The following is a 25415-nucleotide window of genomic DNA, read 5'->3' as shown; positions in this document are numbered from 1 at the left end:
GAGCAGGGACATATTAGAAAGGCCAATACACAATACTAAGGTTCCAAGATTTTTTGTTTGGCACCGTGTAGATGGGCAGTGTGTGTGCACAGTTTTGTATAGTGTATGCGTATGCACACTCTATGCATCTCTTTACCACGGCCCAGGAATTATTTAGAAATTATTTAGGGAGGTATTTTGGGGGCGACAGCGGGGGTCATGTTGAAATATTCAGTTTTTCTTGCGCGTTAATCAATCACATGGCTGTCATATAATAGCTGACATATATACGCATGTAATCTATTTTGACATATACATATAATGACATATGTGAAAGTTCTGCTGAGCAGTATATCACCCGAGGAATAACGTCGGAGAGTGTCGCAACCCTCTAACCCTTCCAACGCCCGTTATGGCCATGGTGTTTAGGTAATAGCGTGTATATGTACAAGGTGTGCCTTATTGTGCACTTTGCACGAATACTGCGCTTGTACGCCGTCGGAGAGCCAGGTGCTGAGCTCATTGTATTATTTCATAATCGTTCCTCATCTTCTTACACTTTCCTCTGTCCACCCTTCTTTCTTTACCCTGTTGTGGAGTACCAGGCCAGAGGCACACTCCTTCGGCTATACTAACCGCCTTTCCTCTCATTAAACTTTCTTATCATTTGGCACCATGGATTCATTGATTATGAATACCCTCAATCTGGCAAGGCTCTCCACGGGAACACATTGACAGGTGTACTTGTTCATCTTTTTCGGGTGACCGCTTTTCACCGTCTAACAAGTGTTATCGCTCAGCGCGGGACGCGCCCGCATGTATCGGAAGTTTTTCGAATGTTATCGGTGGTTCTGTTGTCACGGAAGCTTGCATAACGGCGTTGCACCTGCGACGCGAGTTCTGTAGAGCCATAGAGAACTTTCTGGAAAACACGCGGGTACCACCGATTACTCTGGAACCTTCGATGGCTCCTGCATAAAAGCCGACGGCGCTTGACCGGCAGATCAGATTTTCGAAGATCGCCGACTATGTTCGCCGCTGTCGCCGTTCTTTGAGTGCAGCCTGTTTTTGAGAGCACAAGTTCGCCCAATAAAACGATAGTTTAAACATTCCCAGCTTTGCTGCTTTCTTCACCGTCACCAGTGCGTGACAATATTTTGCTAACTTTAACCGTCCACGCTACCCCGTGTAGTTGCGTCCTTTGTTGCTTTCTCTCTTTCTTTCTTCTCTCTCTCTCTCTCTCTCTCTCTCTCTCTCTCTCTCTCTCTCTCTCTCTCTTTCCAAAGGCCAAGTGCTGTTAAGCATTATCTAAATTTATTTCACGCTTTTTTCTTGCTCATTTGGTTAACGAAAAATTTTTTGTCGCCTGGTAGCAGCGCCAGTAGCTTCGTGCAAATCTACAGTCTTCCTCGCTTCTTTTCCTCTTGTTCTTTTTTCTTTTCTTTTTTTTTCGTGTTACGGTGATCACCCCTGAGCCGTAATTTCGTAATGAGGCGCTGTCAGCATCCCTTCTCGGAAGGCGCAGGAACTAGAAGAGTATTCTCCGAGAAACAACTCGTCGCAAAAGCCGCGAGGAGTGGCTTCCCCGCCATCCACCGCCAGAAAATGACGGATATTTAAGTCAATTCTCCCAATTTAAACGCTGGTAAAAAGGGAGAACTGTACTTCTTTTTGAACAGCAAAGCTTTCTTTGCCTCTCCCCTCTATTCGCGGGTAGGCTGCCGTATTGCCGAGCATAAAACACAACTTGAACCACTGCGTGTGTGTAACTGGGCATATGTGGCGCCTGGGTAGTGAACATTCTGTGAACATTTTAACTCCCCCTCCCCTCTCTCGCCAGCGTAGGGTAGCAAACCGGACATTGCCATCTGGTTAACCTCCCTGCCTTTCCCCTTTCTTCTGTCTCTCTCTTTGCCCAATCCCCCCAGAATGGGGATGTGGACTACGTGCCCCTGGGTAGGTGCCCGGATGGTTAAGCAGAACGAGCGGCAAGAAGCGAAGAAATCGTGAACGCAAAATTGAAGAAGACGGATACCGGGAAGTGCCGAAGTCGGCAACAGAAGCAGCCGAGTGTGGAGAGACAAGTTGAGTGAACAAAATGTGATCATTTGGGTGACCAAAGCGTGCACATAGAAGCGATGAAGGAGAACTGCGTGGACATTTTAGTGAACATCAAAGAGAGCTGGGATTATCATCAACTCCAACTTCTTTTTTTTTTTTTGGGGGGGGGGGGGGGGGGGTATCCGCGGATTTCTTACTATTATTATTACATGTTGTGATGCCGGCAACTATTTCTCGCTTACGCAAAGAGTACATATAAAGGTTAAGCTAATAAAAGAAACAAACTAAAATACACGGTACCATAAAATCAAATGTAAATAAAACTCCAATAGCTCTTACGCGTGCACTCTTCAGAAAAGATGCAAGTAAGCACATTATATATGTCGCAACAAACGCATAAGGCACGGAAAATCGTCACAGCAAGTTGAAATAAGCGCTTTGTGCGTCACAACACACGCACATATCACAACAAGTAATGAAAGCTTGGTTAAAAGGAAGTGAAATAGAAATAACATGGAAGTAGAGTCACTGTCAGTTCACATTCAGTTAGAAGAAGCACCGTTGAGATGCAGTTCTTTGTATTTAAGAGACGGCTGCTTTGCATTTGCCATATCCCATCCTTCTCCATCCAGAATAGTGGCTCCATCATGACTCGTAAGTGATCGAGCCTGTCCTTTCGTTGTTATTTTGCCAAAGTAAAGCGATGACCTGAGCGGCGTAAGTATAGCTTGTGGTCGCCTTATCTCTTACGGATATCAAAGCCACCAGCTTAAAAGCACTCGTTAAACAAGGTTATCGGGTGACAAATGTCGTTTGCAATGACGGGTAGTTAAACACCTTATAGAATAAAAACGTGTCTGCTACGCCTAACAAAAAATGTAATCTCTTGACATGATCTCGCCCTCAGACATAGAAGAGACCTGAAAAATGGGTGTTTGCCGAGGCGTTTCAACGTTGCTTGATTGAACTAGCTTTTTGTTTCCCATCAGTGCCACCAAGCACACTAAACCTACAATGCATAACAACACGATGAACATTTTTTTTTTTTTAATCAACAAAACATCATTCTCTTCAGTAAAGCAAAAGGGTAGGGTTTTCGTTCTTTACTTTTTTCGAACATCGACAGCACCGAGCACGAATTAAGATTACAGAACAGGAGACGCTATTGAAATTGTTGCAAAATTGTAAAAAAAATTGTAAATGTTGTAAAGAAAAAAAAAACAGCGCTAAGTACGAACGCATTATTGTACCAGACAAAATGGCTCAGCGAGGAGAAGATGGAAAGTTGTTTTGCGCTTTTTCGGATTTAAACTGTTCTCCGCGCGAGTTTTGCGCTCGTGTTTGAACACGAACCAGCTGACACGAGCGCAACTGCCGAAGCTTCCCGGTTACTGTCCGTAATCTAATAAACTGCAGGAAGAACAGGAGTAATTCTTTTGAAAATCACGGGCAGGAACGCTGTCGCAGGTGCTTTTTTATGTTCTTTTTTTTTCTTTTTAGCTTTAGAGGCAAGTTAAAAAGCCGGAAGTATTCTTTAAGAAACAAGTATTTAATCAACAATGGCTTTGGCATAGCCTGTTCCTCCTTCAAAGTACAGCTCCAAATTAAAGCAATTTGCTTTCGGTCCGTCAGTCCACCGATCCGTCCGTCCGTCCATTCATCTAGTCCACCAAATCCAATCCATCCATCCATACATCCATCCATCCATCCATCCAACCATGGACGGACGGACGGACGGACGGACGGACGGACGGATGGATGGATGGATGGATGGATGGATGGATGGATGGATGGATGGATGGATGGATGGATGGATGGATGGATGGATGGATGGCCGGATGGATGGATGGATTTTATGAGCAAACCTCATGAAACTTGGAGGCAGCTGGTGCCATAAAAGTCGTTATTTTCACATTTGCACTCTGTTTATTTTCTTCCCTTAAGATATATAGTTTGTGCTAATAAACATCCCGTGACTTTCGCAGGTCCCCTAGCGATCTATGAGGCAAATAAGCAACATCGAAGTTGCAGCCCCACATCACGAATTGGGTGCTCTGAGGGAAAAGGCAATCACGAGGTGCGTGCGAAGGAGAACGCGCGGAGCACGAGTAGTTTGGAACATGCCACCTGCACAGCTGGAGTTACAGCGCATTTCTGCCGCTCCCCATCACGTATACCGTGCCCGTGGACGCGATCAGTTTTCAACAAACGCGCGGCTAGTCGTTTGGGCAGCCGTGCGAACAACGGCATCCGCGTGGCCCCCTTCTCGCCGCTCGTGCAAATGGCAATCAGCGATTCGTATTGCACTGCCTGCATGGGTGCGAATGGCGCTTTCCCGCACTGCTCGCATGCAGCCATTGCCCGAGATACAAGCTGGACCCGTAAGGCGACTAAGCAGGGACAGATATTTATGCACGCGCTCGAAATGTTGGGAAACGGACACGCGTGCCTCAAATGGCGGACCACTGTGCCCCACTATTTTCTGGCGTTCGCCTGCACCAAGGGTCACTATCTCCTAAATGACAAAGTCGGTGACATGTCTCTGGGCAACTGGAGCCTCCCCCAAAAAAGAAGGAGGTTTCCTCACACAGTAATGACGTTGTAGCGAGTTCACAAGTGAATGTTTTCTACGAGTCTATAGGACAAACTGCTCAGTGTCACGAAAGAGGCTTATTTCAAAAATAAAGAGACATGGATGCGGGAAGGCACAGCAAATAAGAGTTATTAGGTGTCTTGACCGACGTCCTTACCCTAACGTTTGCCCCAACCGACTAAGCGTATAGCTCAAGAGACTTGAACTTGACTTCCGATGTTGCTGGTCCTTTCGGTAAACCAGCGTTCTAGCATCCCGAAGAAAACAGCGAAATTAAAAAAAAAAAAGAAACGATACAAGAAGCGAAGAACAACTTACCTAGTGCACATCATGTTGTTCTGTGTTTCATCTTCGCATTGCTTTCTTCGTGATGGAAGTGTACAAACTCACCTAATTTTGAATCTTTCTGCTCCATTTTAACGCGACAGCTTGCTCCCTACGGTGCTACAATGCCGCGCATAATGCAACAAAATGCCCCGAATTCTCATCCCCCCCCCCACCACTGCCATCCATCATCGAGCGAAATCTCGCCTGACACAGATCGAGCGCCTTCAAATGTGACCCAGGATTTGAGGAACCGCATTTTGTCCTTCTAGAGCGTTAGTATAATGGATGTTCAGATCTCTTAGAAAGGTGGAACGCCAAACGTTGTGTATTTTTTTCTCCTTACCTCTATTAAGCATTTTCTGCCGTTCACGACTCTTGCTTTGATGACGCTGAGAAGCAGCGTTGCGACGGCTTCCGGTAAGAGCGCGCTATGTAATAGTGTGCCGGAGGCATACGCTGCAGCCGCGATAACCGCACAGTCGACGACGCCTTCTTCATGATGTTCGGAAAGCTATTATATCGAGTTCTTCAAGAGCGATCACCATTCCTCACAATCAAGTGGTCCCTCCTTTAATTCACGTGGGACGCTTGCGGGATAATTCGAGAGGTTTTCTTTCGCGCGAGAGGTAGGAAATGAGAGAGTGAGAGAAGGGGGGGCTCTGAGCTACGTTATTGTGAAGTCGCTCCGTTCTGATATCACAACTTAGTCGCCTTAAGCGATGCTGAAGACTCAGTAGCTTTCTCTTCTTTTTTATTTCTCTCTCTCCCTCTTTTCTCTCACTTATTTATCGCTCTTTCCCTCCGGTTGCCTTCGCTGAAGGACGCTTTAGTCGGAAACACTGCGCTTTATTACGTCACCGAAGTCGTTCTAGCCTCCTCGCAACTCCAGATTAAAGGGGACTCAAACAGCAAGTACCGTCGATTTGCTGACGCCATGGCAGCCGAGCGGCGACGGAAGGTAAACACGCTTCTTCGCGCTTGGTATTCCTTTATCGGATCTGGCATCGGCTGGATCAAAACACGGTCTTCGAAGAAGAGATGAAAATGCCGGGGGGGGGGGGGGGGGGGGGGGAATGTGAAGGAAGAAACGCGCTCAAGCGTCGCCTGTTGCTAGAGCTCTGTACAGCGATAACGTAGCCGCCGTGCAGTTGTCCGCTGGCGCCAAGGGAATTGCGCTTCGTTCCGTTAGATAACAGCGCCACCCGTACACAAAAGGCGGCGCTGGAAGCACTTTCACTTGGTCGCTTTCTTACCCAGTGCAGTGAGGAAGCTCGAAAGGGTTCGCTCCACACTGCTCCTGCTAGAACCAAATATAATCTGGGCATGGTGCCTTAAATCCCTTGAGAGTATCTCTTTGTCCCAGTGTCATTAAAATAATAATAAAATATAGTAAAAAGTTTACTGTCCTGTTCGAGAGCAGCCGCCGATTTAGCATACTGCTTTATTTGGGTGGCACCCTTCAACCAAGTGGGCCTGAGTCTTCCACAGTTCACCGTGCAGTTAAGCCGAGCAGTACGCCAGCGTCTTCCCGAACGTGGTCCTTGAGTTTACCAGTGACTGCCAGACAGACGCTGGCGCCGTCCGCCTTTTTCCGAAGCCGTCCGCGTGCATTTATTACTGCCTGCACAGTTGACGCAAGAGTGCGCGCCAGAACCGTGTATTTCAAGTACAGGCAGACAAGAGAGCCACATAAGGTTAAACCTAACAGTGACGGCACACTGTTAGATATATCCGGCTTGAAATCTCACAGCATTTGCTGTAAGCCAAATAATCCCTTAGCTGCAAGGAAAGTCGCCCATTTGGACAAATGCTTTTATTGCTAAATTCAAGTCTCCCGCGAACTACGGATTGCGTGACTCACTGCTTCGGCTGTTTTCTTGCCCGATTTTTCATTTCACACCTAGCCATTGCACCATACTTCCGTAATATTTACTTTTGTCCCAGCTGACTTGCTTCGCTTGTTTATTCCGCCTACGGCGATCGCACTCTCCTTCGCGCCGCGTTGTCGCTTCACATTTCAAGGTTGTGTCAGTGACCGTGCGCCTACACTCGCAGTTGTGGCAGGTCCGCTCTCCAGCACTGACACCCACAGAACGAGAGCTTGCATTGTTCTGTCTTTTACAGGCGAAGCTGTAACGGGGGGTTTCCGCGATGGTTTTCGTGTGGCGGTGAAGGCCAGCGTGCGACGGCATGGTCGATGTCAACATGTAAATGCAACACAACGTGCGTGGGAGCCCCGAATCGCCTTTGACATGTAGTGATCAATGATGTTAAAATAAAAGTTACCTTGCGTGCATCTCATTCGAGTAGAAAACATTTTCTACTCGAAAATTTTTTTCTAGTTTTTTCGTGTTTGTTTGTTTGTTTTTAACCAATCATCCGCGATTCTTCTTTCTCACGCCGCGCTTTACCGGCTGCAGGTTTCAGGTCTCCTATATATAAGTTTGTAGCCAAAGTTTGTTTGTAGTTTGTAGCGTTCGAGCGCTGTTGTGGTAGCAATAACTCGCCTACTCGAGCAAGGCAGCGAGCCAGCAAGTATTACTTCCGAGAGGTGCGAGAACTCGCTCATAAAGCTTCGCTGTCTTTAACGTATCAGTTGTCAGATTGATGTACATCTGTGAAGAGGAAGGAGGAGGAATAAACGGTTATTGTGTGAAACAGAAGCGTGAAGAACTATATATATATATATATATATATATATATATATATATATATATATATTTCCCTGGCGTTAGGGCATTCTCCCATGCCGCTTTGATTTTTTGCTACGGCGCATTGTCAGTTATGGCTTGGAGGAACTGTTACGAATACTTTTGCTGTTCTACATTGCAAAGGCCGACAAGCTAGGTGCGACGACGGTGGCTGCGAGGAGATCCTCGAACATGTGCTGTGTGACTGTCCGTGCTACAGTGCGCTGAGACAATCGCTCGCGTCTGCGCTATCTCACACTGATCAGAACAGACGCTTTTGGAATGCTGACGTCATAAGCCTTCGCAGCAGAGGGTGACGAAGACACTGCTATGATTCCTAGGAACAACAGACCTGCCCAAACGGATTGAGTCTTAATTGGTGTTTACTGTTCTGCACGTGACCATGTGCTCCGATAGTGTGCGGCGATCGTGACTGACTGAAATAGTCTGTTTGGACTCTCTGGATTATATTTCTGCCTCCCCCTCCCCGGTTTCTACATGTAGGGTAACAAACCGCATTTTCCGTCCTGGTTAACCTTCCTGCCTTTTTCCTTTCCTCTCTCTCCGTTTCTCTTTCAGTGGTGCCATTGAGTTTCACCGATTGAACGTGTCTAATAGCAAGGGGTTGCTTCATTTATCATATTTGAATAAAACGAAAGGAAGTAAATTACTGCTGACCGCACTGTAACTGTATCGCTAAATTTACTGACACTTTAACGGCGGTCACAGAGAGAGAGAAAATAAAGGCAAAAGGCAGTGTGCTAAGCAGTAAAACGTCTGGTTGGCTACCATGCGCTTGGGGAAGGAAAAAGGAAATAGAAAGAAGAGAGAGAGAGGAGAACGAAAGGCGCGGTGAATTAGCGCACGCGGGCGAATGGCACCACGCAGTTAACGGCGTTCACACATGCCAACTGCCGTCAAGAAGCACAAAAGTACCATCACTGCTTCGTGGGCCGACGAGCGATGAGGCTGTGTTCGAGTTCCGTCTGCACCATCCAGTTGTCGCAACGCGTTGGAGGGTGTTTGTCATTGCCATTCAAATAGAAGTCAATGGCGTAATAAGTGCTCGATGTTATCTTTGCGGCCGCACGCATCGGACGCAGCAACTGCAGGTTAGGAGCAAAATGGCAAAGGATGAAAGAGAGAACGAAATAAACAACTGGGAAAGCTGTTTACATTTGTGCAGAATATGCATCAATACGGTGCGCTGGCTTGCTTTATTGTTCTTCGCGGTGCTGTTGCAAGTCGCTCTGCGAGCATGGGAGTTCATGCACATAGGTATGCTCGGTCGTCCGCACTGGGTAGTCTTCCGGCTCACTGTTAATCCGTTTGTATGAGTATCAGCTCGAGCTGCCTCTCTTGTGAGGTCTGTGACTCGTTTATGTGATTTATTTATTTTAGGTGTCGCTACGGTGGAGCAACTGCCGGCAGCAACTGCAAGGCTAATCCCACCAGTAGCCTACAATCACTAAACTCAACTCAACTCAACTCTGCCTTTCTTCGACACATCCAGTGGAGCTGGTTCAGATTGATGAGCGAGGTGCGACACTGTCTTTTATACTTGTGCCCACCTTGTCTCGGCTGTCCCTACATGTATATTACTCACAGGGTCCCGTGTAAGTAAATGTCTAGGAATATGTTTATCTAGGTCTATTACTCACAGGGGGCCATGATTAAGTGAAGGAAAGTTACTGAAGAATAAAAATGGGTTGGAGTGCATGTCGCAGGCATTAGCAAATCCTGACTGAGAGCTTACCACTGTCGTTGAAAGGAAAAGTGCGCAATCATTGCATTTTACCGGCGCCAACATATGGGCGACGAATCATGGAGCTTAAAAAAGAAGCCCGAGAACAAATTAAGGGCCACGCAAAGAACGATGGAACGAAAAATGTTAGGCATAACATTGAGAGACGGGAAGAGGGTGATGTGGATCAGCGAACAAACGGGGATAGCCGATATTCTAGTTGACATTCAGAGAAGAAAAAAATGACCTGGGCAGGCCATGTAATTCGTAGGTTAGATAATCGGCGGACCATTAGAATTACAGAACGGGGGCCAAGGGAAAGGAAGCTCAGTGAAGGCCGCAGGAAATCAGGTGAGGTAATGAAATTAAGACATTTGCAGGCGCTAGTTGTAATCGGCTAGCGCAAGGCAGGCGTAATTGGAGATCGCTGGGAGAGGCCTTAGTCCTGCTGTGGGCATAAGAATAGGCTGACTAGTTATGATGATGATCTGTTCAATCATATTAGACGTTTTTCTTTTCTTTCCCTCTTAGTGTTTAAGACGACTGTATCTTCTGAGACACCGAACGGCGCCTACACTGCAACGCGAGTCAGCTGAGCCTTCGTTCACGATAGTTCGTCGAAGTATACGCTGACTCAAAGTTCCAACGATAAGTAACAACTTAGAACCTCTCTTCCCTACATTCCTACGCTGAGATTTTCTACAAGCGTCATTGAACATTGATGTCAATAATATTTCAAATGTTTAATCATTTCATGTGAATATCATGTAGTTCGTAGAAATCCAGCAAAAAAAGGAAGATCGAGGTTTGACTCGACGACGACAATTAATTCTCTTGTTGAAACGTTGGCTCAACGTTGGGGATTCTCTTGTCTGGCCACTACCTGTCACCCATAGGGCTTAAAACATATTAAAGGTGGTGTATTCGAATAACAGAACTGGTGCCAATAGAAGGAAGACGCCTTCAAGAGCGGCAGGCAAATGGAAGGGCCGATTAGACATAATGGGATCTGTAGGCACGCTGTGGTTTAGGCTGGCCTACGGCACGCGTGATTGGAGATCTCTGGGAGTGGCCACTCACCTGCAATGTGCTTAAACATGACCAAAACGATGACGTCGATGACAGAGCTGAAGGCTGTGATAACCTTGGCGATGATGTTGATGCCGTCTCGCTCAAAACGGGCTCCGTAGCCATCTGCCAAAGAGATCGCAACGAAGGTATCTAGCTGCCATTGGAGTCAAACGCCGCGTACCGAGCCCGAAATCTGGAGCAGTAAGCAACATGTTGCGAAAGCTGAAATTACAATCTGACATTTGTAAAGGGAGAGAGCTATGTGGGAGGGCGAAATGAACACCTTTCAGACGAGCCTCGGGGCTCCATTACGTATGCAACGGACGCCTGGCCGCGTCTGCCGATCCTCGCGAGCACCGGGTGCACTTCGCAGCTTCGGCACCTCATTTGATTTGCCGAGGTTCTCCCTCCGCTCGCTCGTAATCGTTTGCCGGGAGCGCTTCACGCTGCCTTCGACGGAACCATCCCACGAACGCAAGTGGCTTGCCTTTTCCGCAAGTAAATTAGCCGGCTCGAATCTTTGACCCGGAATGACTCAGCAGACGAATGAATGAGTTGACGAGGAAGCGCTTGGGAGGAAGCGCTTGAGAGCCTGAATGAGCGAGCGCGTTAACTTGTAGAGTGAGCGGGCGAGTAAGCTAGCAGAACTAGCAAGCGAGTGAGTGAGTGAGTGAGTGAGTGAGTGAGTGAGTGAGTGAGTGAGTGAGTGAGTGAGTGAGTGAGTGAGTGAGTGAGTGAGTGAGTGAGTGAGTGAGTGAGTGAGTGAGTGAGTGAGTGAGTGAGTGAGTGAGTGAGTGAGTGAGTGAGTGAGTGAGTGAGTGAGTGAGTGAGTGAGTGAGCGAGCGAGCGAGCGAGCGAGCTAACTGAACGAGCGGATAAGTGAGTAACAGAACAAGTGAGTTAGTAAAACGATCGAGTAACTGACTGAGCGAGCGAGTAATACCCTTGTCACACGGCAAATCTAATGTCATTTACAACGAATGACATTCGCTGATAATGCCATTTGTTTGGTGTCACACGGTAAAACGTAAAGACATTTTCGAAAATGACATTTACAAACGAATGAGTTCGCCAAACTCATTCGCATTCGTTTGGAACTGAATGTGTATCCTCGACACCACGAGTTTACCAGTGTTTCGCAAACAGTGCATGCTTCTTTTTTGTTTTAACAAAAATCACTATTATTCTATCCATTTTATTACCTAATTATTGCTTTAACGACATTGAAGTCCATCACGTGCGTAAATACAGAAAACTACTCTCAGTCCAGCGACCAGACAGCCGTCTTTAGCTTTCGCTGCAGCAGTCGTGTTGGTTCGCACCGGAGCATCGGCCGCGGCTGCTTCAATTGACTTGGCGTAAAAGCGTGCGCGTGTTTTCCTGTGGCACGCGCCAAGAATGAGGATATTAGAAGCCCGCATGCACATCAGAACGGCGATGACATGCAACTGCCCTTCTCGTACCACTTCAGCAGATGTAGCGGACGCGCCTATCGTTCTCTTCGCGCTGTTGCTTGCCTTAGCTTTGGCTTGGCTTGGCTCGACTCGACTTCATTGGCAATGTCGACAAGTTAGTGATCGAACGCTACGGTTTGAAAGCAACGATCACATATTCTAGTGGAATTTAGCATATTGGAAAATAATTATTGGACAAAAGTGGGTTTGAGACGTGTCTTTCTTTTTTACTATCGTCATTGTCATCATTTTCAAATGACATTAGTTTTCGCCGTGTGACAGCGCGCTGTGATAATGACATTAATCGCAACAAATGTCATTTGTTGGAAATGACATTAGATTTGCCGTGTGACAGGGGTATAAGCTAGTATATGGAGCAAGTGAATGAGTAAGAACGAGGGAGTGAGTGAGCATGAGTGAGCGATTTTGTACGACTATGGTCGGCAACGAAGTACCAGTGTCATCGTGTACTCCATGTGACCATTTCGCACGCAGACAAAGTGCGGATCCTCGCAGTGCTGTGCATTGGTATGCAGACCCCCAATTAATTGCAATGGCAACAGGCATGCGTCCTCCACGAACTTATGCCGCGCGAATCTTCTAATCCTGCGCTGTTCCTGGTTCGCGCCTACGGGTGGAGCTCTCGAAAACTCGTAAATGGGTGGTCTTCTATATCGTTCTTCACTGACAATACAAAAGACTGTGACTCTACACCGCCTTGCTCAGCTATTTGGAAACTTTCATTATCCCAAAAGATTGGTGCCAGTCAGGTATTGTTAAATGTGCTAATGAATTTACAGCGTGACAGGATTCACCATCTTTAGAATCTGACAGATACAGCAACAGCATGTGTGCCTCGGCTTTAACTGTCACTCATCTCGCCCAAATGTGAATCGCAATCCACAAAACGCTTCTTACGCTGGAGTGGTATGTATAAAATGTGGCAGCCAATTCTTATAGAGAACACGTGATTAGCGAAAGCAAGCAAAAAAGCTTTTGTAAATTTAACCCAATTCACAATTCCGCAGCTGGGGGGGGTTCGCGTATTTGCGCTAGTGAATTCTGAAACAATCCCATATATGTGACGCATGGACTAATGAAGCGTGTGTAAATAGCTGGTATGACTCTCCTCACTGGCCAGGACTGCATGCTCATGCAAGATCCTAAGTCCTTTACCAGCAAATCGTTATTGATGAAATGTCTTGCAAGGAAGGAAAAACATGGAGTTAAAAATGCAGCCATGAAGAAGCGCTAAATTCAGTACCGAGGGAAGGCCCTTAGCGCCAATAATTGGTTTTGATCGGCGGCTTGCACTAGTGACTTGACGCTCAACTCTCAGCCTTTAACTGGCCTATATCATTCAATGTAGTCGTCAGGTTCTTGTGAATCAGTAGTTCTTGGAACGCTCCGACAACGGAACACCACCAAATTGTCAACGCTATGTCTCCCTTTGTTCCTCAGCTGAAACTTAGGCACTCATTAAAATCGACCTTACCGCCAGTCACCTAACTGATTCTGAGCGAAGCTAGTTGCTGACGAAAACTGAAACGTTCGAAAAAAAAAAAAGAGGAAAGAAAGCACACTGAAAAAATAAATAAATAAACGAGGAGACTAACCCAAGGAAACAAGTGGCTTCACTGCAAAGAAAGAACGGTCGAAGCGACTTTGACAACCTAACAGGGAGTCACTTCAAAGATTTACGGCTGACGACTCCCTGGAGCTTTCCCGTTCGAATTTCTTTAGTTCCGTAATACATACGTTCAATGGCCAGCAGATGCTAGACAAGCGTCATCGATGCCTCATTTAGCACCGCAGTGCTTCATGGCCAGTCGTATAATACAGCTTTCCTAGGAAGACTTCTTAGCAGTCGGAGCATGCCGGAGCGCGTCACTTCATCGGAGATAGTGACACACAAAGCGCTCACTGAACACGCGGGCACCCAACATCAAAAGCTCGTGCGCGCTCTTGTCAGCGTCCTCCTTTTTTCTCTTGAAGGCCGACACGCGAGAATCCCGGAGCAGGTCTTCCAAGAGAGAGGCCCAACAGCGCGCTAAGGTGTCCTCCCCTCACGACGGGTCATTCGGGAGTGCGCGGAGGAAGCGATCAAACAACAAGGTCAACATTGACTTTCGGGACGGGACAGAGAAAGAGAGAGAGAGGTGAAGTTGCAGCCAGCGGACAGGTACAAAGCCGGTTCGCTCTGTCGCGGCTTCTGTCACAGCGTCTTCCTCTTCTTCCTCCGGAGGGTCTCAAATGACACCTTACTCTCCTCACCGGGGCACCGGGTCCCTATAGAGGAGGATGGCAAGCAGCAGCCCATTGCGCCGCGTGGACGCCTGTCAGCGTTCTATCGGGCGTCGCCTGGCGCCTCGTGTCCACCGCTACTATTCCGCACCGCTGCAGTATAGTCGCCTCAGCGGTTGCTCCGCGCATGGGCTTGAGCGTGTTTGTGTGCGTGTGTGCATGTGCGCGTGTGCGCGCGACACTTCGTCCAGGCCTCTTTCTCTCTGCGGCTTGCTCATTATTCACTTTCCCCGGTCGCCTCGGGCTCTTCGCCGCGACCAAGCCGCCTGGGGAGACGCGAGGAAGGATCGTCTTTTCGGTAAATAAATTAGTCCGACGGAGACGGCTCCGGCGGCGTCGCATCGTATGTATACGTCTTTCTCCCCCTTTCTTTCTCCTTTATTTTTTTCTGGGTCCTGTCTGTTCTTTTTTTTTCTTTTTTTCTTTCCCTGCGCGTACATACACCAGCGGGCAGGCAAAAGGCGCGCAGGAATTAGTTTTGGATCGGAGAGGCTCTGTGTGATCTCTCACTCGACGTCTGCGAGAATGCTGGACGGCCGACTGACAACACATCAATTATTGAGCGTGAGGCCGTATTCTCGCGAAGGGAGTCCCCTACAATAAAGTAAGCGATATACTTGAAATGAGATGAAAGTTCACTTGATGCTCCCTTTTGTTAATTAACACCCGGAGGTTCGCCCATGAACAGATGACGGCAGGAAGATTCGGTGCGGAGCTCGCACAGGCTCGCCAATGCGACATTCGAACTGATAACAGGCAAGGTAAAGGCAAAGTGACGAACAGTTCTTTTTTAAGTGCCAAGCTACGAAGGCGGCGACTAGAGGAGCGGGGAACTACTGCCTTGGTTGTTGCTTCAATTATCACATAAATCTAAGTGAAATTTGTTTTCTCTTCGCCTTCTGCAGCCATCGGAATGTAGTCATCGCGGACAGGAACCGTATCGGCAATCTTGTGCTCACAAGCAGAACACCTCAGCATGTGAGCCACCTCGCCAAGCAGCGAAGCAATGGAGAGTAACTAAACTAATCTCTGACCTTACAAACCAAAAGTTCTAAAACGTAAAGCTACTACAGTGTTGCTCAGTACCTTTCTTATTCTCTCACTGGTCTTAGCAACTGGTCAACGCTCAACCGTTTCAGAATGACAAGCATAACTTGTACGGCGGTAGCACTATGAATCCTGCCGCTGTGTTTAAGTTAATTTAAACGGAAAAGAAAACATGCGAAGGCAAGCGTGGTTACCGATTGGCTAAAGCCGTGGCCATCACCACGTTGCGCTCTTTTCATTTTGCAGTTCGATATAGAATGCCGATATAGAATGGTCTCGAAGTGCTTCTCTCCATCTACCGCAAGATTCATAGTCCAATCGAGTTCACATTTATACAGATGGCTCTTCGACTCTATCCAGCTCTACTGGTGCGGTAGTCATTCCGTCGGTGTCAATCTGCAAGAAGTTCAAAATCAGTAACGTCACAACATCGACAGGATCCGAACTTTCCGCCCTCCGTAGCGCAGTGCTATATATGCAGGAACAATCACCAAATCACTGGGATATATTCTGTGATTCAAAAGCAGCCCTGCAGTCACTCTTATCAGCTCTGCGCAGCAGCTCACATGCACAATTGGTAGCAGAGATACGATCACGCTACCATCAAGCTGTGGATGGAGGCCACGACAGAGCACTTCAATGGCTACCAGAGCACTGTCACATTACTGGCAATGAAAGTGCCAACAAAGCTGCCTGTGAGTTAGACGACCGTCCTTTCACAGAGGATAAAACCTCGGGCCCGTGGCCTCGTGCGTCTGCTATCTGCAAGGCCACAAAGGCACTGGTGCGTTTCTTGAAATGCACCAGCCTGTATGACCGCCTGTGACTGACTCAGTGATGAACGCTTTTGTGTGCAACAGTGCAAGCTGTGAACGTCTTCCTTGCTTCTCCTCTTTCAATCCCCTTCCCCCTTCCTCAGTGCAAGGTAGCCTACCGGGCTCAGCCTGGTTAACCTCCCTGCCTTTCTCTTATGTCTTCTCTCTCTCTCCCTCTCTCTCTAGAAGTTCAATTCATGATTGTCCCGACACTCGTACGGGTGCCATGCACTCACGAGAGCCTAGGCTGAGAACCAACTTCGCAGTGACCTCGCGCGCGAGTAAACTCCTCTTGAAATGTAGCCCCGAACATCCAAGTTCTTGACCGTTGAAGACTATACATGGAATGTACTACGACCCGTAAATCTCTAGCTCAGCACGCGTTGGCGACAACTCTCGCTTCACTTTAGAAGCGGGGCTTCCCACTGCCAACTGGGACGCGCCTCACTGCAATATCGGCGATCGGAGGCCGAAAGCAAAAGAGCAACTAGCAGATGCCGCCTTCAGCCACGGCACAGACTCTCACAGCGCTGCACTCAGAGCGGGCTCTGATCGACGCAGGACCAAAGTTCTATATATAACGTCATGTGCGGCGGCATCTGGTGGACCGAATCCTATTGTGCCGCGCAACCTCTGCCACCAGTGCATGCAGCGATAAGAAAGCATCGGGAGCTGGGTTATACTGCCGGTTTATCTGCAGCCACCGCGGGGCCATCGATTATTCCCGCGGGCCTCGCCCGGGCATCCAGTTTGCAAAAGAAATAGTCGGCGGGATAGAGTGAAAAATGACGAAAGAAAGAAATGGAAATGAAAGCATTCAATGGAACCGACGACGCTGCTCGACTCGTCCTGATAGCGGCGCTGACAAGAATAACGGGCATGGGAAACATCGGGACATAAATATCGCGGGGGGGCATCTGACGACACCTCATACAGCGTTAGACGCGTGTTGTCACATGAAGACTCCCGTTCCCGACTTCTCTTCCCACCCCTCTGTTATACCCCGAGAGGAAAGGAATAAAACGAACAACGGCTTGCTACTTTACAATGCCCTTTTTCGTTAGGGAGACACATTGGAGGCGAGCGATAAAAGTATAAAATAGAGAGAGGAAAAACTGGAGGACGCAACCACTGGCGGCGTACTTAAATGCCTATACATGTCCCCTGCTAAGCAGATGGTTGCCATAGTGCTGATATCGAGAGTGCACTCACACATTTTATCTCATGGAAATAGCCTCTGACCTATCAAGGCAATGGCCTCTCACACACACGTATCGGTCGTGTCGCTCTTTCGCGACAAGAGCCACTAAACGCAATTGGGTCACAGCATGGACACCGTTATCTGTGCCCATCTTTCGCGTCTGAAGGCCTTGCGTGCTTGCTAATAGACGTGCCCATCATTTAATGGGTTCGTGTGAACTTTCGCATGATTTCTGCTATGTAGGCGTAATTCGTGTGCGACGTGGTTCTAATATGATTTACGTGAAGACGTGAACGACGTTAACAACGACTGATCCTGATTTAGCCTGCTGTATGTCTGGCAGTATCGTAGAGGATAATTTACCACCCCAGACTAAAACGTGACATTGACAGATACACACGAAGAAAGGCCAAACTACAATATACAATGATGCGTGTAACATACATAGAAAGCCATGTTGAAAAGCATAAAAAGATATATCTAAACAAGTTGATACTTGCGTTTGAACGCGTTTAACGATAGTGGTGCGCACTGATAATGCTGTTTTGTTCTCGCCGCACAGCGGGTGCTTGTCATGATGGGCATCGTTGCATAGTAAAGAGTAGTCTGACGTTTGTCATATGTCTATCTTGCTTTGTGCGAGTCAAATTTTGTCGCCATTCAATCATGTTCCAGGATATACAGCCGAACACCTCTAGAACGAAAGCCTCCATAACAAAACGACCTGTATAATAAGGAATAATTCTGGCCAGGTTCTATAGTGAGCTGTGGGTTGCGCGACCTTTACAACAAAGTGACCTGCATAACAAATGATTGCGGCGTTTCGTTATAAAGGCATTCGACTGTACTTTTAACCAACTATTTCAGCTTTCTTGCACCTACTAGTCTTTGTAGGACAGGGGGAGGAAACAGGACATGACACGATAACATCCCGTTTTAAGGGCAAGTTTACGTGACAATGGTGGAATCGACAACGCTCGGTAAAACCGACAAATTTACGAACCAACAATTCTATTAACGGTCTACAGTAATCAAGAAATCTAGTAAAAAGACACCTAATAAACAGTATTATAATGCAGAGCTACAAGAACAGTACACTCTGTCCAGTGGTTCCTTTCCGTGTCTTGCTTTACAACATTTGCTGCTTTACAAGGTGTACCAACCAGCCCAATTGAACACGCTGTCAACAAATTTAATACTCAGAATATTAAACTGGGTGTACTATGGCCAATTGTGAATACGCGAATAAAGCACAAACGGAGCCATACATACGAGGAACATGCACACGTGCAATGCGACGTCCGACGCTATCCCCTGTATTTTTTTTTTTTTTCAGTTTAACCCCCCCCCCCCCCCCCCTAGTGCATTCACTACGTAACACAACACCGACGCTTCCGTCGTGCGCCAACAAACGCCTGAGAAATATCGCACGCGTTATTTTTTATTTCTTTGAGGACTGAGCCAAGGTAAGCCGAAGTGTGCTTGAAAAATGAAGGCATTAATTAAAAGAAACTCAAGGAGAGTAAGGAATATGAAACCCTCACGACAGTGCTAATGTTTCGAACAAAACGTTTATCTTCGTTAAGGCCTTCACGAAAACAATTCCCGTCACCGAGACATCGCCAGTGTACTGAGCTTCCTTTATTTTTGTTTTCCTTAAGTATAGCGAAGACGTATTATTTAGTGAAAGCTGGACAATGATTGCAAACGAAGAAAACTCGAAAAGTGTTAACAGGAAAAAAAAAGGGAAAGGAAGAATGAACAGTGTAAGAAAGGATGATAAGATGCGAAAAAAAAGTACGTCCATCTCACTACCAAGAAAAGAAAACAGAAAAGGTAGAAATAACCGATAGAACTCCTGCAGTTCAGCCTCTTTGAAGCAACCGTGAAATTGGGGAGGGCGGAGCAAACTACCGCGTCGCTGAAGACCAATAACGTCCGCCCTCGCACAGAGAGTAGTGCAATATACGTACTCTATTTCTTCCCTACTTTCCTTGTTGTTCTCACTATCAGCTTCGACTCATTTTTGTATGGAGTCACTGTTTTATTTTTGATTAATTGGTTTCTTTACTCTTTAAGGCCAGCCCCGCCGCTTCTTTCCGCAACGTTTACTCTTCGCAGCCTTCTTCGACGTTACAGTTTCCGTCCCCCTTCATCACGCGGCCAAACCCTCTCAATGTACAGTATCTTCTTATAGATTGGACGCAGTACGCTATCAAGCGGCGAAATGGCCTGCTTGGCCAAAGAACCCAACTGCTTTCTTGTATACCAACAGGAATCCCTTAAACTGCTTCCGAAGAGAAACGAATGATTTGTTGAATTTACACCGAAAAAAAAAAGAAAAATGAAGCGTTCCAACGTCACGCATGCCCTCTACATTGTTGACTGGGTGGTATAGGAGCTGACGAACGCGAAGCGCATCGTAGTTTACGGTGCGCTCGAGTGTTCGTGTTTCGTAACGCTTGTTTTCCCCAATCCAATCTCATGGACGTGACGTCAAAGTTGGGAAGGAGGTGCTGACAGCTTCCACATCGACTAGAAGCGTACGCTACCGACAGGACTTTCGCGGTCGAAAGCGCACCGCGGGGAAAACTCGCGGTGACTTTCTTTGTCCACCACGGCTAGCTTACTCTGAAAGTAAACGTTTCCTACTATATATTTTTTCCGGCTTCCGAGTTCGCTTCCTTGAAAATTAAGTCCACCCAAACAAGCTGCTGTTGCGTACAGAGTTCGAAACTTACAGCGGTAGCTAGCACTTTACCTCCCCCTCCCCTCTCTCCCCAGCGTAGGGTAGCCAACCGGATCTTTTTCTCTGGTTAACCTCCCTGCCTTTCCCCTTTCCTCTCTCTCTCTCTCTCTCTCTAGCACGCTGTAACGCCAACCAGTAGCAACTGCGCGAATGATCAGCTCCGGAATCGTTTCCTTTCGCCTCATTCCTCGCCTTCATTTTTTCACATTATGCAGCCTTCTTTACCTAAACTTTAGAGCCTTAACATTACGCGAAGGTTTATTCTTGTCTCGTGCACATTGGCACGCGCCACTGCCCTTGCCGTGACGAGGCGATGATGCCCTTCGCACTCTCACATTGCTTCTATAATCCTCACTCGTAATAATAAATTCACTGTTATAAATATCTACATGAAAAAAAAAGAATATTGCTAGTCAATGGACGGAAGCGACTACTTAAAAGAGTGTCATGTTTGGTACACCACCTACGGTGCCTTTAATCTGCAAGTTTTTGTAAACATAATTTAAGAGCGGTCTTACAACATGGTGGTAGCAATTAGTGGGGTCTTCCTACAAAAGCACCGAACGACGATGGCACCAACGCCGCGAGCGTAGTTGAAAAAAAAAATATACATACAGACCTGTCCCTTTACACTGCTTTGGTGCGCACATTTTAGCAGACATTGTCTTAACTTGCTGATCCGTGCTGCGTGTAGCGACATAAAGCATGTGGCATGCTTTGATGACGCAATAAAGTGTTACATTCATGTGTGTCTTGCGTCGAAACCAGAATGGGGGCATATCCTGATCACACCAGCCATCACTTTTACATCAAAGTAAACGTTCATTCAGCGTAAGCAGTTCTTGCTATTTAGCAAAAATTATGGCGCGCGGAAGTATTCCAGGAATATAATGAATTTTGTTGCCTATAGTGGCACGCGGTTGGAAGGATTGACTGGATAAAGGAGACGCTGAAAAAAAATAAGGCGTCCAGTTTTGACCCGCCACTATGGCGCAGTAGCTATGGCGTTTTCCTGCTGAGCACAAGGTCGCGGTTTCGATTGCCTATCGCGTCGCCCGCGTTTTGACGGAGGCGAAATGCAAAAATGCTGGTGCACTTAGATGTAGGTGTGTAACGTTCGAGTGCCCCCAGTTGGTCGAAGGTAATCCGTAACCCTCCACAGCGGCGTGCCTCATAACCCTAGTGTTTCTTCGGGGTGGTAAAGCCCTAAGTAAATAAATGAGCATCCAGTTTCACGTCGAAGAAATACTGTAACACACTAAATCAAATTTTGCAGTATTCTAGGGCTACTGAAGGTGTCACGCCCCCGTAGAACACCGCGTCAGCAAGGCGAAAAAAAAAGCACTCCCAGTCATCTGTACAACCCTGTACATTAGTTTTAATTCTCGGCTCTTCATGGCAAGAGAAACACAGAAACCTAATGCCTTCAAAAAGATTGTGTGTGCTAAATTAACTACTTCAGCGCTATGAAGTACGCGCGTACTTGTGTGTCATTACGCAATGACATCGTTCGACAATTACTAGGTGTGTTGCTACTATTCAAGACTTCGGCTATGAATCAAAAACTTCTGCTTTGAACCGGTGTATACTTGACTCGAGAACTGGATTTTCGAGTTGTACTAGTTTTTTACTGTTACCGAATGTATGGGGTTAGAGTGACATGCGTATGGACCCACTAGGCGCTTGAAGAGCCCGGTGCGACAAGGATATAAAATAACAGCCACGTGTGAATAGTTGTTTATTCACAACTTACACGGCTGAGCGGAACTCCAATAACGTCACGTACATCGAAGAAAATAAGGCAGACAACCGGCCTAGTCGATTTGAATGGCTTGATATGTTTACAGCACTGGAAAAACAGAAGCAGACAACATGAAGAAGACAGGATTATTTTTCTTGAGCTTCTGTCTGTCTTATTCATGTTGCATGCTTCCGCTTTTCCAGCGTTGAAGGAAATATTTAGGATGTTTTTTAGAGCGCCACCTTTAGGCGCCCGTTCCTGGGGCGAGCATTGGCGTCGGCGTAACCGAGCGAACGAGCACAGCGAAAGATGAAAGCGAGCGCGGAGCGCAGCGGTGGATGAAAGGCGCGAGGAGGAAATTGGAGGAGCGTGTTGCCGCGGAACCATGAGGCGGAAAGTGGAGAAGGAGGGTGTGGCGTAAGGGTGAAAAAAAACGTAATACAGCGACGATGGCTACAAGATGGTGCCAGAGCAGCGCGCGTCGTCTGGTAGGTCTGCCGGCTGCGGCTGCTGTGAATCGCGCCCACGCGTCACCCACGCGTCACCCACGGGCTGCCTCTCGCGATCTCCAGATTAGCAAGGCAGTCGCACCCCAATTCACTCCGTTTGCAACGTGCCGTACGAGACAGACTATCCGCGCCAGGCAATATACCGCGAAATGAAAACACGCATAGAGCTGCGTTCAAATTTCACATTAGGGAGTATCGTAACCATCGGTGATTTCCTTTGTTGTCGTATTCTGGTTCTATGTTTGTTTTCTACATTTAGGAAAAGATCATTTTTCGATACCAGATTTAATGTTGAAAGGCCGCCTTTTTCTTGATTTAAATATTAGTTACATAAATCATTCTATTGAAACAGTTGTAGTATTTGGTTGACAAATTTCAGTCCAGTAGAAACATTCTCTCCTTATTTCCTCATATCTGAGAACCTCAACCATATTTCAATGCATAATTCGCGTACTAACTAGAGCATATCTTCCATTCTCACGACAACTGTGATTCAATTGTCAGTTTTCCTCCATGTTATTAAAGCAATGACTAAAACACAATACAGCCATTTAAGCTACTTTGTACTCGTCGTAAGTTTATTCATGCGCTCTTTTTTACTACATCCCTGTTTTAATTGTTTGTGCCTAGTTCCTACTCACGACTACATTTAGCACGATACCGGACGTTGCCACGTGATAACGTTTTCCACGTGCGCCCCCAATCTTCATTTATTTCATTTCAATCCACTTCTTGTTCTCATTTGGGAATGAATACTGCAAGTTGTTCCGAGTTTTCCTACATAGTGCTGCACTGTGATCGTCTTTCCAGGAACTTTGCATGCTCAAATATGTCCCTTGCGCTAAAGCGCTTATAATATCGGGGGTAACTTAACAGAGTTACCAAAATTTAATTATGCCGGCCTGATCAAACCGTAGTATAACAAAGTACCGTGAAAGCGAATGTGTGTCTTTTTTTTTTTTTCATTCTGCCCAGAAAATGCTAATCCTGTCGCGTTGAAGAGGCGACACTGATAGTTCCTTCGTATAGAGTTCCGAAACTATGTTTTCATTTTCCTGCTTTTCTGTTCTTTCGCAGCTCGATGTTCTGCCTGCGTAGCTTCCTTTTGCTCCTGCATAATAAGTGTTCGAAACTTCAAAGCCCCTGCGGTCGATGAAATCCCTTCCTGAAACCTCGGCTTTTCGAGCGCATCGCTTTTCGGACGTAAACTCATTTCAAAGCACAAGTCCGGCAACAAACAGTCCTTGCGCGCGCGTTCGTGCGTCTTAAGGTTTATGTGCCGCGTATGAACAAGAAGCAGACAGCATTCTGAGTACTCGTAGTTTTATTTACAGTGATTTTAAGGCTGATTCTGAATAATGTGTCCCGTGGTGTGTTTAACTATCGAGCTGGGGTTGTCCTTCTGTTTGTTGGCATAAGCTTTCTGGATGCTTGATGGATTCTTTGTTTTGTTGTCCGCTTATCTTTTTGCATTTCTGAAATACAAGTGAAAAAATAAATAAAAGACCAAGTTTGCGTATTTGCGATGATGATACCTCTCAAGGGATTGTTCGGCTCGTTCTCGTGCGAAGCATGCTGACGAAGAGACGCCCAATGCATTAAACCAATCTCTACCAACCTTGCTCGAAGAATTGTGGCGGGTCTGAACCGGTCACTTTTAATCAACACCTACAGATAAAGCGTCCCGCGCAAGCAACAGCTTCGTCTGCATGAACTCGACGAGTTACGTGACTCTGACGCAGAACGGAAAACGTAAATAGATGGACTGAAGCGCAAAATGGTCCCACACTCAAGTGCAAGTTATATTTTGTTCGCGCAAGGACTTTGAATATTTTAGGAGAGAGTTGCTTCGGCTGCTCGTAAAGTTGTTCCATGATACGGGGCTGGAGTTGGAATGATGAGCCTTGTCGGTAGACGGGAGTGGGGAACCTGATGCGCTCCACGACACGCTCCTTGTGATACCGGGCGTTGTGACCGGATGGGCTGTAACGTGCTGTATATCGTACAGCGTTTTATAGGTGGCGTTCAGGCGGAGCAATTGCCGGCAACTTTTGCAAGGCTAGGTCCGCGTGCACCCAGCAACACCCCTTCTCTTCTGCCTTCTCCTCAACAAGAGCGGGTCGAGTCGGAAGTCGAGCTGACCCAACATGAATCGACAACGTTTACATGCACCTTGCCAAGCGGGTTGGGAGTCCCCTTGCAGGAGGGCTGACTGAACTCGCCTCGACGCTCACTCGGCCCGACATGCTAGCGTTTACACGATCAAGACAACCGATTTTCGACTAAGCCAACATGACCCAACTTTCTCGGCTCCGTGAAAACGTAGCTGATGGCACCAAGCGTTATATTTGGTCCAGCGTTACGCAAGGGGTTGTTTTCAGGAGCTTTCACACTGCCGTTTTCTTTTTTTAAGCATGAAATGCTTTTAGCTCCCGTTCTCGGCGACCTTCAAATGACCTTGAGCCAAAAACCAGAGCCGTTATAAGGGCACCCAAGCGAGAACATCCGGGCAAGTTGCGAGAACAAGCCATGATCATCCGGGCAACCAGTCAAGGTGACGCTAGTTACTTCCCAAAGAAGTTACAAAAGATATTGCTTCCGCGTTCTTCCAAATGTTTGTTCACAATATCACTCAAGCTGTAACTTCTAGTACGCTAAAGCTTTATTTGTGATTTCCAAACGCAGTGCACGTGTTGTTTCGCGTCTCTGGAGGTCTTCTAAACTGCCACACCTGGTGCCACCCATGCGCGCCGATACCATGACAGAACGACGGCGCGAATGCGCCTCGAGCGTCGCTTTAATTGGTATCGCAATAGCATTTCCTTTTTTTTTTTAATATGCTCCGTCTAACAATCTGCTCAAAGTACTGCGGGAGCTGCGAAGCACGCGAGCCAACCACAGAAGACAACCTTTAGAATGCGTCAGTCGGCGACGTGTCAATCCGCGACTGTGCTCCTCCTTCCCTCAAATGGCAGCAGACGACGCCGCGAGCTAGTGCTTGTTGCAACATTTATTTTTACAGAGAGGGCATCGTGCCTCACTGAAGCTGCGACGTCCTCCCAGCCGACATTTTCGAATCTAGATTGGTGGATGGATGTAAAATGTAAAGGTGGCATCTTTTGTCAGGAGA

The 25415-nt window shown here is 47.1% G+C and overlaps 1 protein-coding gene across 3 annotated transcripts in view; it reads right to left on the bottom strand.

Moving 5' to 3' along the window:
• Positions 1 to 25415, bottom strand: part of mAChR-B (muscarinic acetylcholine receptor) — a 110748-nt gene that overhangs the window by 36030 nt on the left and 49303 nt on the right. The window contains exon 2 of one of the 3 annotated variants that reach the window (XM_055071117.2): positions 10475 to 10588. The exons of the other annotated variants lie outside the window; for them this stretch is intronic. The gene's annotated coding sequence lies outside the window, so the exon portion shown is untranslated. The remainder of the gene's footprint in view (positions 1 to 10474; positions 10589 to 25415) is intronic. 3 annotated transcript variants of the gene reach the window in all.

This window comes from Dermacentor andersoni, chromosome 5 (assembly GCF_023375885.2).
Source record: "Dermacentor andersoni chromosome 5, qqDerAnde1_hic_scaffold, whole genome shotgun sequence".
NCBI classification, from domain to species: Eukaryota; Metazoa; Arthropoda; class Arachnida; order Ixodida; family Ixodidae; genus Dermacentor; species Dermacentor andersoni.
Note: the sequence above shows the minus strand (reverse complement) of the source record. Positions and strands in the feature narration are given on the sequence as shown.